Below are 13,990 nucleotides of genomic sequence, written 5' to 3'. Positions count from 1 at the left end.
TTTTGGTAAGAAATTTCACATATTAAGCCACTATGCCACATCATGCACATAAGGCCATGATTGATTGATTATTATTTTAACCTCTGAACAACCAGGAAAAACAAGAACAACAAAAACAGAGATTAATGATTTGATAGTACAAATGTTCTAGCACCGATGTAGCCATGTCATGTAAGACATTAAATGAAGTCATTCAGTAGTGTAGAACTAATTCCTCCTCCAATAAAATGACTAAATGTCACAATAATATATAGATACCTGCTGTAGTTTGCAGTTGCACAAGTATTTGCATTGTTTCCTAACCATATGCCTACTGAAGATCATACTCCACCATTGGTTACTTTCCCAGTGCAGCGTTACACATGTACACACTCTCAATGATAATTTCTTTCAGCCTCTGAAAAATATTTGTTTTGATTGCCTATGTTTTTGTTAAAAATCCTAATAGCTAAAATGAAACAACTTAGTGGCAATGGCATCAGTGAGATAACATGGCATCAGTGAGATAACATGGCAAAACTTTTAAAGATCTAAATTAAGCATCTGCGTATTCACCCACCTATATGAAATCTGTCCAGTACTCAGGCATCTAACTATAGACCAATCTCGTAACTTGTATAGTATACAAAATATAACATATAATTTCTACTACTATGTATAACATCTAGAAGATAATCACATTTTATGTAGACAACAACACAGCTTCTGTAAGTGGTGCTTCTGTGAAACCCAGCTGATATCAACCATACGTGACTTTGCTACTGCTTTGAATAACACATGTAATTTTGTTGGATTTATCTAAGGCTTTTGATACTGTTCCCCCCATGCACAGCAAATTATGTCATACAGTAAATTATCCTCTTATGGTATCAGTACGTGGCCAATTGGATCAGTGCCTTTGCAACTGATAGAAAATGACAAATTAGTGTTCTCAACGGAGAAATCAGTCAATCACAATCAGTGATATCTGGGTTCCATAGGGCTCTGTCCTGGGACCATTACTATTTTTTTGTTACATTAATGATATTCCAACAGTGGTTAAGTCTAAGATCAAGCTGTATGCTGATGATGCTTTATTATACAGAAATATTAATTCAGAAGAAGACATCACTATTTTACAAGAACTTCGGATTTTAAATGCTTTATTCATTCCAGTGGGCCAAGAAATGAAATTTAATCCTACTAATTGTGAGTGCTTGAGAATATCAAGCAAGTTTAACTTACCTATGATCGTGAGATCACAGTACAACTGTGATCAACCGCCTCAATATTACTCCCACACAACCGACATTGAGCAGAGCATGCTTGATGGTAAATATTACACTAGTGAAGATAACTATTGCTTGGTTTTGTGCAGCCATAACAAGCCCTTCAGTTTCCTTTTAGGTTACTGTTAAATAACCATGACCACTGCTGTTGCAGGTCAAAGAATTGACCATACAATGGATTGTCTTTCCATGCTTCAAGGTGTTCATTTGTGTGTCTATTTTTAAATTTAGATGGGGATTCTTCGAAACACTGCTTGTAACAGAGACTCTTCATTAGTAGCTAAATACTTTGCTAGTGACAGAGACTCATCCTCTACTGATAGTAATCCACGCCCTCCACTTTTCGGGGGACATATACTCTGTCAACATTATCCATCTTACTAAAACATTTATTAGAGTTGCTAAACTGCTTAACTGTCGATAAAAGTGGCCCAGTTTTAGCAAAAAGTTTCAGATCATCTAAATACAAAAGATGGTCCAAAATGAGGCTATCCTTATCAAAACCCTTTACCAGAAGCATTAAGGATGGTGGACAAGGGCATAAGAGTAATAATAAACAACAGTGGTGACAAGCTATATATCGCCCTGAAATATGTCCCATAGAAGAATATATAAACTTCTCCATAATAAATGTTAGAAGAAAACAACTGTTCACTCCAAAATTTCCTCACAACTGACAAATCTGAGGATTGAGCTATGCATGCTGATGCTAGGCAGTGAATTTACTAGGTGTATCATCCATTTCCTAGATTTTACTATGTATATGTAGCTAGTAATTCAAAGGTATAGTGCAATGCAGTAAATTAGGGTGCATGATGATGTCACCCAACCAGGTAAACATATCCAGCTGACAGTATACACACAATCACAATGACTTCTACTTTCAGTTCTGAGATCAGTTTACACATACAACTTTCAAGGTACAGTACCCTTTTAGGCTCCTAACATATTAACATTCACTATGAACTCTGCCTTTAATCTGTGATGGACTAAGTCTAAGGTTTTACCAAGGGGTATGGTACAGTACACTGTTTGCAGTATCATACAAGATGCATATACATACCAGATGCAACGTTATACTTGGGAGAATATCTACACCGACTTTCACAGGACCAAACAGCAACAACCAACAGACTTTAATTGTTGCCCCTAAAGCAATATATAATTTTGTTCTACATTTAGTATGAATACAATTGTATTACATGCACAATGTGTAGTGTTAATATGCCACATAAAAATGCCCACTAGCAGCAAACGCACTTTGATGATTTTTCAGGATCTGTGAGAGATAAGTGTATATCTGAATTGTACTCCTTAATAGTGTTGCAACAATGGATAGCAGTTATCAAGCTTTTAAAAACCTTCACAACATTTTCGCCAACACAAAATAATGTAGTTTTATCTGAAGATCTTCACAGTGTACCCTAATTTGTTTTGAGTCTACTTCAAAATATAGATCACATTTGTTGCCAATCATTACCTGAATAATTGACTTGCTATCGGCGTAATGGTCAAAGTCATCTACCCATTCTTGGAGACTTTCAAATAAGTAATGGTCTTCTACATCGTAAGCAAAGTAGACTCCAATATAGCTTTGCAGTACATGTTGGTTGCATACGTTACCTTGGATTGTAATGGGTAAAGAGACCCAAGTTCCATAACTATAAAGATATAATGAATATTAATCCCTTGTGGTATGCTAAACACTTGTGCAATACAGCCAAAATCTTACTAAACAATTGAGGCTCAAGTAGCTTAGACAACCTGATTTAATAACTGTAACATTTACAGTAGGTATTGTGATGGGTTGATGCTGAATGGAGTACAAATGGTGGATAGTTATGTATAGCTTCTTTTGGAATCATTATGAATGGCAGATGAAATTGAAATTGAAATGCAACTGCTATATTAAACATTACTGGTATCAAGAGTACGTAATGGGGAGGGATACTCTTGCTGGTATATAATGTTACATGACATTGTACAAATATGTGTTAAACCTGCATGGTTAAATCTCTTCATTGCAGTGACTTGAAATATTTTTTTAGCATTGAGTAGTATATATGTTACTCCAAGAAATTTTCATTATGCTTTCAACCAAGACAAGTAAAAGCTGATGTCTATAGAAGAAAGCTCTGGGGTGAAGCCTTATATGATTCAAAACTCAAAGGATTGCTACATTTCATGTGTAATAGTGTGTCGGTTGTTACTTGTATGTTACTTGTAACAACTGATACATGTGTGTGATAGTGTATCAGTTGTTACTTGTTACTATAGCTTAGTGGGGCTTCACATACATACATGAGTTCATTGACAAAATGGAATGACTTATTAACAATCAAATAATCACTGTACTCTTATTTGAGTCAAGGATTCATCTTGTACACTCACGTGATATAAACACAAGAGGTCTATCTATCCCCATGTCTATTACTGTGTAAATAGATGAGTATAGTACAAGCTCGAGTCACACTCAGTATACAGCATAATATTATAGAGCTCCCATTGTTTACTGTAACAATGTCTGGACTATAATTAATAGTTAGGGTTTGGACAAAAACATGAAACTTTCCATTCCCACACACATCATGCAATATAATATTTATACATACGACAGGTTGTATTGTCAACAAAATTATTAGATACTCAGTAGATACATGATATCATTTACAATTGTACAGTGGAAACTGTCTTCTACACTACAATAAAAAGTTAATGACCATTTGTGCAAATGAGGTATGTTCTAAATGTGTTGTGCATAGCATGCACTCTTGTGGTGTAACTATATAGCTATGTGCAGGAGGGGTAGTTCAGATTTTCCTCATTAATTATTATAGTCGGTACGCGTTCACCTGAGCCCCCGCCAAATATGGTAATGTCAAAGAAGTGAACATGTGTTCACTTCCAATGGTTTTGTACAGGAACAAGCATGTTTTCATGTTGTAAACATGTTTGCGCGCCTGAATCGTCCATACTAAATGTATTGGATATTTTTAAAGCATCACAACTCACTTGTTCTTGGCCACATCAAAGCACTGTTTTGATTAGCAGTTCCGGCATTTAAAGGGATTCACAGCGCTACTAAATGTTTGGGCAGCTGGCCCATGTAACAAGAGTTATTAACAAGAAACGAGGGCTCAGCTAGGTGAACGCGAACAGACTATAGTGTGAACTATCATTTCCTACACATCACATACATGCACAAACACACACTTTATTGTAGTGCTATGCTAGGAGACCACCTCTCTATACAAGTTACAGTAACTTTAAGAGATGTATAGTACACACATTATACAGTAAGACACACTGCTTGTATAAATAAGATAGAACACATGGTATAATGGTGCTAATGCCTATATGGGATACAAAATAGCCAGTACACTTGTGCGTGCAATTTTAACCATCACCCTTCTCCTTAAATTCCACTGATACCTAGTATATACAGGACATTGGAAACAGTGGAAATTAAAACTGAAACTGTAAATGGAAAACTGCTAACAGCAGGGGCGGATCTATACACAGGATATATACCGCTTTTCTTGACAGGTACCAGACTTGTTTAAGCTAGATATGCTCCCTATAGTAGAGTAACTCACCTAACATCGGATGGGCTCCAAAATCGGACGGGATTACTCCAGCTACGACAGGAATTTTTGAACAACTGAGATAGTTCAAGGCTGTGGAACTTTGGACACCAAGTATCAGCTTTCTCGGCTTCTTTGTCTGGTGGCAGCAGCCCTGCAAAGTCATTTCCGATAAATACGTATATTCTGGGAAAAAGTCGATCCACAGTTTATAAATAACACTTACATCCAATCAACAGTTTTACATGTTCACTTGTTAGATCAACTCATCTACTTTCTAAATATCACCAGTTTGTTTAATCAAATCATTTAAATCACAAAGCACAAACCAAATGAAATGAGACATCACTGGAGTAAAAATCGTAGCATGAGTTTAAGTGTACGGAAGTATATGGTGTATGTAAAAGTCAGTGTTGCCAGATGATTTGCTCCAAATGTTCATGTGAAAAAATAAATTTGTTCATAAAAAGTTCATAAATCCATAGTCACTTTCCGAAAACTAGCCTACACATTATAAATAGGTGGATCTCTGGGTTAGTAGGGTACTGAAGAGCAAAAAAAAAAAAAAAAAAAAAAAAAAGGTTACCACCTAAAATTGCCAAAAGTTCATAAAAAGTTCACAGATTACTCCAGGTTCATAAAAAAGTTCATAGATTATTTCAGGTTCACAAACCAGCCAAAAGTTCATAAAAAGTTCATAGATTATTTCAGGTTCACAAACAAGACAAAAAGTTCATAAATCTATGAACTTTATTCACAGCATGGCAACACTGGTAAAAGTATACAGTACACATTTCCCGTAAGTTATCTCAAACAACATAATATTATACTTGATCAAGTTTCCGTATACTTAAATTTATGGTGCGATTATTACTCCAGTGACGTCTCATTTTATTTGATTTGTAATTTGCGATTTAAAGGATCTGATTAAATAAACTGGGGATATTTAGAAAGTAGATGAGTTGATCTAACAGGTGAACATTTAAAACTGTTGATTGGGATGTAAGTGTTATTTATAAACTGTGGGTGTCCGTGAATTAACTGTTTTTTCCAGAATATACGTATTAATCAGAAATGACTTTGCAGGCTGCTGCCACCAGACAAAGAAGCCGAGAAAGTTAAGTCCCACAGCTTTGAACTATCTAAAGACATATAAGTTGTTTAAAAATTCCTGTTGTAGCTCGAGTAATCCTGTCCGATTTTAGGTAAGTTACTCTACGTATACTTCTAGGTATACTTTGATAAAATGGCATTCACCGTGCTACGTAGCTGTGAATATACACTGCAAACCTGTACTGTAGCACTAGTAGAGGTGATGTTACAAGAATTAAGCTGCATGGGTAATTTGGGTAAAACAAGTCAGTGGGTTAAACCTGCAATAAGGGATAATATCTATCCAGATCATGAAACTGGCACAAATTTATAATATCCTCCTTAAATTTGCATACTCACAATACAGTAAAGAGTAAGAAGATATGACATGTATATACAAAGTCAACTAATCTGTTTTAGCTAGCTGTCTACAGTATCCCAGTTACTCTTTCCATATAAAATTAAACTGATATGGAATAGTCAACTTACCAGAACAGTGTCCCCATAATCTTATGTCTCATAATATACACAACTATAGTGTTCCAGTAAAGTGATCATATACAGACCACCGCCATGATTATTTGTAGCTATACTGGATTTCCCATATGATATAACTGAACTGAAGAGCCTACAAACACCAACAATTTCAATAAAAAGTGAACATTGTTCTTTGTTTGCTTGTAAGTAGTAACATGCAATCCCAATAAGTGGGTGTGGCTGAGATTACCATGAAGCCTGCATGATAACTGAAAACAGAGCCAGTTATTAATCTGAGAAGGGTACATCTTTACAAGATGTTTATTTCTACCCCTTCATACTCCCCTGAAGTCTATAAATTTCTCCCTTTCTATGTCCCCGAAGTAAAAATTTCCAAGAGTTGGTGCCGCTTGCGTTTGCCATTGGATCACACAGATCAGCCATGGTGACTTATTATAAAGCTTCAAACTGCATGTCTTAGTATCCAAAAAAGCTTCAACATACATATAGTCCATAACAGTGCATTCTTCCTTCAAATTCCGTTTCCACTCATCACCTGTGACTCAGTGGATCCTCACTAAACAGAAGAAGTGACTGTTCTATTAGAGAGTATTTTGTTTAGATGTGTATGTTCTGTTAGAGTACTTGACCTAGGTAAATCAACACAAATCTGGCAGCTGAACTGCTCTTTTCAAGTTGAGAACAGAGTTGTTTAGAATCCACTATGATTATGTGTATCCTTATTGGGTATGTAAGCATAAAACAGTATTATAATGTACTGCACTAAGTGTATGTAGTAATCTAGTATACAGTTATTACCAAGAGTCACGAAGTCCGTTGTTACATCTATATAGCGTGTCCAACACATTTGTACAAATGCCACTCACATTTTATGCTGCCATTTTTGTACTTTTGATATAATTGTGTTAACATAGTTCCCAGAGGTATGAATGGGCATAGGAGGAACATTTGACTTAGTGAGGGAATCCCATACTGAACAGTCTATGTTGGCAAAAAAGTGTTTCTGCTTGGTCGAGTACAATACTACTAGAGTTGTCCAATGATTGAGGAGGATATCCATGCATGGGGCTTCCTAACATGCAAAGATTTTAGAATCACAAGTGACCACCTATACTCACTGAATAAACACTATAGGACTATCCTGCTGAGTGATTGTATAACTATCACACTAACATGCTTTTGCTTGAAATATTTCAACCACAGACTAGACCTAGTCACCCATTCTGTGGGGCAAAGATGTTGAAAAGATGTTGAAATTATGTTTCAAATGAACAAAAATCTTAAACAGCTACAATATTTGTAGGATGCATGGGGTGTAGCCAAACCTTTTATGCCACTTGTTTTTATATGAGCTTGGTGAAATATTGCTGCATTATATCATTATAATTATGACATAATTGCACTATTAGAGTCTATTGATATAACTAATGATAGCATATCCATTGCCAGATTTTGTGATCGCCAGCATTTCACACATTTATATGATCAGCTTCACAAAACCAGCTTGAGTAACAAGAAACATACAATAAGAATTCCGTTTATTCTAGATCTTTGGGTGTCTGTATCAAAGTTTATCACACTACACCCACAACCTGCATGCACATGCACACACTAGCATACACGTGTTCAATGCATATCTGACTACTGGTAATCAGATATGCATGGTGCAGGCATAACTAAGCATAATTCAATAAGTTGTACATCGAAAAAGTGATCACCATATTAGGCCATCACTATTATATTACCTGTTTCCCGTCATCTAGTAGAACAAAATCTGATGCGGGCGGGAGGTGATTATACAGTTGACTCTTGCTGTTAGAGTATGTGACTGCTCTATTAGAGTATTTCAATAGGTGCAAAAAGGCACCCTGTTGAACAAAAGTGGAAGGTCTTCAACCCTTTAGTTACTCTTTATATGCACAGTTAATACATATACCTTAACACTGTGCTTCCCTATGTCATGAAATAATGTAGTCAGGTGATCTAGATCAAATGATCAAAATATGAGCAGTGATAGGAAACAAAGAATAAAACATGATCGCCTTATGCCACGACTAACTAGCTTCACTCCATGTATTTAATTTAAAAAGAAACTCATGTTATCTCATAATTGTAAGTTACAGATATTATGACCACATACATAGTTCCACATGTTAAAATAATTTAACACTTAATACATCTACATGCTTGAGCCTACATACATGTTCACTTAATAGAACAATATCTCATGAATATTGTGCTACTGCACAAATAGCTTTAAGGAGCACTTTTAGAGTTTGTAGAGTCATCCTGGTGATCTGAAAAGCTCCCAATTATTAATATACTGACAAGAAGAGGTAGTAAAACATCATTATTTATAAGTATTTCATTTTAATCAACTTGTAAAACACTCTAATAGAACACTCATGTCACCACAGGCCAAACAATCATTCATTAGTTTTTGGGTGATGTTATAGGTAGGGCTCCTTTATATGCATTATTTTCACTAATGCCAGTTGGTCAAACTGCACAGACAAAAGTTTAGATAGCTATATTATACAGACCACAGTAAATTACATATTATATCAAATATAGCTACTATTCTGTGGTTCACTTTTGGTGAAAAACCATACATATAATAAGCGTAACTGCTGGGAGTGTTAGCCAGTGAGAACAGAAGAAAAAATTAGACCGATCATTATTAATTAAGAGGAAGTGAACGTGCCTTTGAAAAGAGCAACCCTGGCCACCAGTATAGCACACTAGTCAGTGTAAGAGTAGCAGTGAAGTTATTCATAATCTAGTTCATGGAGTGATTCACAGAGAATAAGCAGAGAACACAGGAGGCACCCTTGTGGCTGTTCCTCTATACAATGAGCTGTTGAATTGGCTATCTCCTGTGTTATATATGGTGTGGATTGCCTCTCCCATGTTTTTATTCAGTGTAATTATTTCTATCTCACTGAGAAGCCGTACATCAAAGTAAAAAGCAGTATAGATTTACACATTCAGTTGAGTCAATGCAAGATGAAGCCACATCATATTCAAAACTACAAACACAACAACAGCAAAATTGAAACTACACTTCACATGTTTATCTATCCACACTATCTGAAGCTAAATGCTTCAAAGTATAGGATAGAAGGCATGTCATAACACATTGTCAACACCTCAATTTTATTCATGTAGTCAATTTGAAAATGTCCAGTTAACCATGCCTGATATCTGTTATCAACACTTCAACCTTGGCTTCATAACAATGATATCCTACTTGTGGTGGAGTTTAAACCATTACACCTCCTTGAAATGACTGTAATATTAGAGTAAATACACGCACGCACGCACGCACGCACGCACGCACGCACGCACGCACGCACGCACGCACGCACGCACGCACGCACGCACGCACGCACGCACGCACGCACGCACGCACGCACGCACACACACACACACTGCAAAGCCTTCAGCTTCCGTGCTCAGTAAACTAGCAGTGTACTACTCAGTGCAGTGACTCTGCAAAGTCAAATCCTTTGGGGACAGAACTCGTGGTTGTACCATATCTCACAGGTGAAGGTGTGGGCATCTGAAGCAGGAGCCCATAAGCGCCGCAAGGCACAAAAGAGTGTTTAGCTAGTAAATCACATCTTGGCTCAATGACCAAGGTATATATGTTATGGCTTCTTGATAAAACTGTGAACCAATCTTCACAATGAGTATGATTTTATCGGAACAAATCAACTAGTAACAATGGTGTGGATACAGAATGCTACACCTTGAAGTGCTCTGAAGTTACTATGGAGTTGCACTTACAGATGATAAAAATACACCAACTCAGTGTAATAACCAATGAAGCCATGCTTGCAACACTTATGGGCTCCTGCCTGAAATCTCACCTGAACCTTCACCTTAATTATGTGATACATAGGCAATTCGCATTTGCTTCCCCAGTTAGCACCATGTTATCAGGTTCCCATTCAACAGCTGTCAAGAAAATAACAGCAATTGGACCTGGAACCATTCAATTACCAGACTGCATGGTGTTCTAACTACTTCACTATGCTGCCTCAGAACACACACACACAAGAACGCACTATACACACACACACGTACACACACACACACAGATGAGGGTGTGTGCACCTGAAGTCCCACCTGATCCTTCACCCACTATGTGATATATGGACAACTGGCATTTGCTTCCCCTCCCCAGTTACTGGCAGTTAGCACCAGGTTACCTGGTTCCCATTTCACAGCTTGTAGACTTAGCAATGTAAGAAATTTTCGTAGGATACAAATTTTCATGAATTTTGTGGATGGCTTATCCATGAAATTTTAAATATTACTGATACAGCCCATCTACAAGTTTAGCCTAGGGCAAGAAATCATTGTGGAATGCCAAAATTATGGAACAAATTTTTGTGGTTGAGACATCGATCTACTTAATGGGTTGTAAAATATTTAATTTCATGGATAAGACATCTGCTAAATTTGTGAAAATCTGAATCCCACGAAAATTTCTATGCTTATATTATATGGTTTCTTACAATAAATGAACTACCATATTATGCTATTGTCTATAGGTCTCCCGTACTCATTAATACAACCACTAGCACACATACGATATTTTAATACTACTCATTACAATGCCCATCCATGAACCCTACACCCAAAAAAGCTACACAGAGAATGGGGGCTGCTCAATACACTATTTTAGATCTGCTGTGCCCAAACAGATCTGGGAAAAATGCCCAACAGACTTCCCTCTCTTTTTTTGTTTGTTTGCCTGCTAGGATTAAGTACACACCACCCTCACTACACACAACACGGGAAAAAAAAAAAACAATTGTAAATGTATGCATTTTGAAAAGCTCCCCTTCTGTCCAGTTGCCTGAGAACATAGTTAAGGATCCATTATCGCCACCACAGCTTACAACCATCACCACATATCCAGGGTGGGTGGAGAGGTAGTCTGTCTAAGAGAAAATGCTTACAATTGGCAAACCTTCCCAGTTGCTAATTTAGCATGTGTGTAGCTAGCTACCCACGGCCATCACAACTGAAAGGAGGCTATTTTTTAATTCACCATGTTCAGCTGCAGAAAATACACTAGCTACGGAGGACAACATAAATCTGCTGATAAGCAAGCAAGATTTTAATATTTAGCTACAGTGAAACAATTATGAAACCCTACAACTGCCTTGACAAAGCAGGTGTGGATAGAGCAATGACGCTGTGTTATTTTTTTTGTGACAGCATGTATGGCGCTATATGTCCGTGATTGGCATTAGCTAATACAGTACAATTGTTTGACTCATCTGACTCGTGGCTGATAGAAGTACGCAACACTTCATGCTTTGATGCTGCCGAGGACAAGGCCGAGGATGTTGCACTGGATGTGTGAATGTGTTATGTTGATATGTAGTGTAATATTTTGGGAGACATGAGCAAGGGCGTGTGGTATTTAGACGTATCATTAGACTGTAGATCTTTTTGTTTGTAAGTTGCATACACATTCAGCGTATTTACTCCATAGTTTTACAGTGATCTGTACCCAGTGTAAGGGTACCTGGCTGGGATTTAAGCAACTCTATCACGAAAATTGTTTTATTCATTAAAGTCCCCCAAGGGGGAGTGAGCCACCCAGGAGGTACTGCAATACCTGGGTAACTCGTGGAGAGGGTGAAGCAAGCTTCAAACTCCTCTCCGAGTTCCACAAATTAGAGTAATATCGAATAGGCTAATAGCCTATGTGTCAGATATTACACTGACAAGAACAGTTGGAAGTTCCCATTCAGCAAAAAGCTGAAGGAGGGCCTTCATTAGGGAAGGTGTCCCTAATGCACCATCGCTGGTGGGCCCCTCAGCCACGAGGACTGGAAGGTGGTAGAAGTTCAATGTAGAGACAGAGGTGCTCTAACACTGAAGTGTAAAAATTTACATGTTGTCTTCCTGTTGTCCCAGAATGTGTTGGCTTCGTGGAGACCAACCACCCTGGACAGGAGACCTGGTGGCTCTGATGTATGTGTAGTAGGTATGTACGTCAGTCAACTTTCCTACGATCTCTCTGGTACTGCCGGCCACAACTCATGTGGTGAGATAGTGGTCTACAGTGATTTGGATACTAACCAGGGTGAGTCTGGCTTAGTGTGAAGTTGAGGCCACCCTGGGTAGGGCTGATGACGAGTGTATGTAATTGTTTCAGGTATGCTTTTAGTAGGTCCTGAAATGGAAATACATGTCAAGTAAGATCATTATTCAGTCAACACCCGGAGGGGTCTATTTTTTGGTAAAGGTAAGACCCTCCTAGGCAGGCTTTGCTGGTTTCTGAGGGGGAATTGGTACACAGTGTTAGACAACAATGGTGGTGCCAGGTCGAATCTCTCCTGTATTTACGTGTGTATGTCGTAGTGTTCCTATGGGGGAGTCACACACATCGTTAAACAATAGAGATGGTGCACAGACGGATCTGTCTCTTAGTAGAGGTAAGACCCTCCTGTGCAAATAGTTGGTAATGTCTGTGTGTATTTCGTAGGCGTACTGCCAGAGCTTCCTGAAAAGATAATGACACACAGCATTAGACAGCAAGTAAAATAAATTTAAAAAACCTAATACTAATTTTGCACCTATTGTCTTGCAATAACAGATTTTTGCCTAATAACTTAAAGTGACCTATTTTTAAAAGTATTTGTATTTTTTTTTTTTTTTTTTGTATTTAAAAAAAAAAAAAAAATTAAACTTATGAACTGTGGCAGAAAGCTTTCCATATATCATAGCTTCCTGATATGGCTGATATACAACACAGCCTCCTAAACAATTTGGAATAGTTTCTGCCAATATGTAACAAGCGTAGTACTGGTTCATTTGCTGGATCCCAGGATCCTAGTGCTCCAACAACAAATGCCTCTAACTCCACTTCCTCATACTTGCCTTGCAGCCAGGTTTTCAGGTTATTGTACTTTTGTACTTTGGTCTGTCTGGCCACTGCTAGGCTGTCCGAGTCGGCTTCAAAGGGCATTGTGACGTCCACCACTATGATTTTGGTTCTGTCTCTGTTTACCACTACCAGATCTGGGCGGTTGTGCTCCGGGTCTCCTGGAATCTGTTGTTCTAGAAACACATCCCCCATGTCTCTTGGGATTGCTCGCTTTATTCTTTTCAGGATTTCTCCGTGTCTTACTCTAATCAATCCCATGTGGTAGTGACAGTGGTTTAGTACATGGGGTAAGGTCTCTGGGTGTGCTCCACACTTTCTACAGTTGATTGTACCGCGAAGCTGTTTGGATCGCTTGAGGACAGTGCGAGTGGGAAGCAAGTTCAACCTTGCCTTACTGGCAAAGCGGTATGCCGAGAAAGAAACATACTTACCATCAGGAATCCAGCTGTTGCTGCTTGGGTGCTTCGCTACTGAACTGAAGCACTTACCCTGATCGGGGCACTTAATCAGACATTCCAAGTGGTAAGTGTGCCTTTGGTTACGGAGCATTGACGATGCTGTCCGTGCTTTATCTGCGGGGATGATGGTGTTGCCAATCTGTAACTTGACTTCTTCCTCATCAGTAAAGATTAATT

The 13,990-nt window shown here is 37.9% G+C and overlaps 1 non-coding gene across 1 annotated transcript; it reads right to left on the bottom strand.

The window, feature by feature from the left end:
• Window positions 1-12,047: 12,047 nt before the first annotated feature.
• Window positions 12,048-12,234, bottom strand: LOC136265267 (U2 spliceosomal RNA). Its single transcript, XR_010705461.1, has one exon. It is a non-coding gene; the product is annotated as a U2 spliceosomal RNA (small nuclear RNA).
• Between the last annotated feature and the right edge of the window lie 1,756 nt (window positions 12,235-13,990).

The sequence above is a fragment of the Dysidea avara genome, chromosome 8 (assembly GCF_963678975.1).
Source record: "Dysidea avara chromosome 8, odDysAvar1.4, whole genome shotgun sequence".
In the NCBI taxonomy this organism is placed as follows: Eukaryota; Metazoa; Porifera; class Demospongiae; order Dictyoceratida; family Dysideidae; genus Dysidea; species Dysidea avara.
This window is presented reverse-complemented; position numbering and strand designations above follow the sequence as displayed.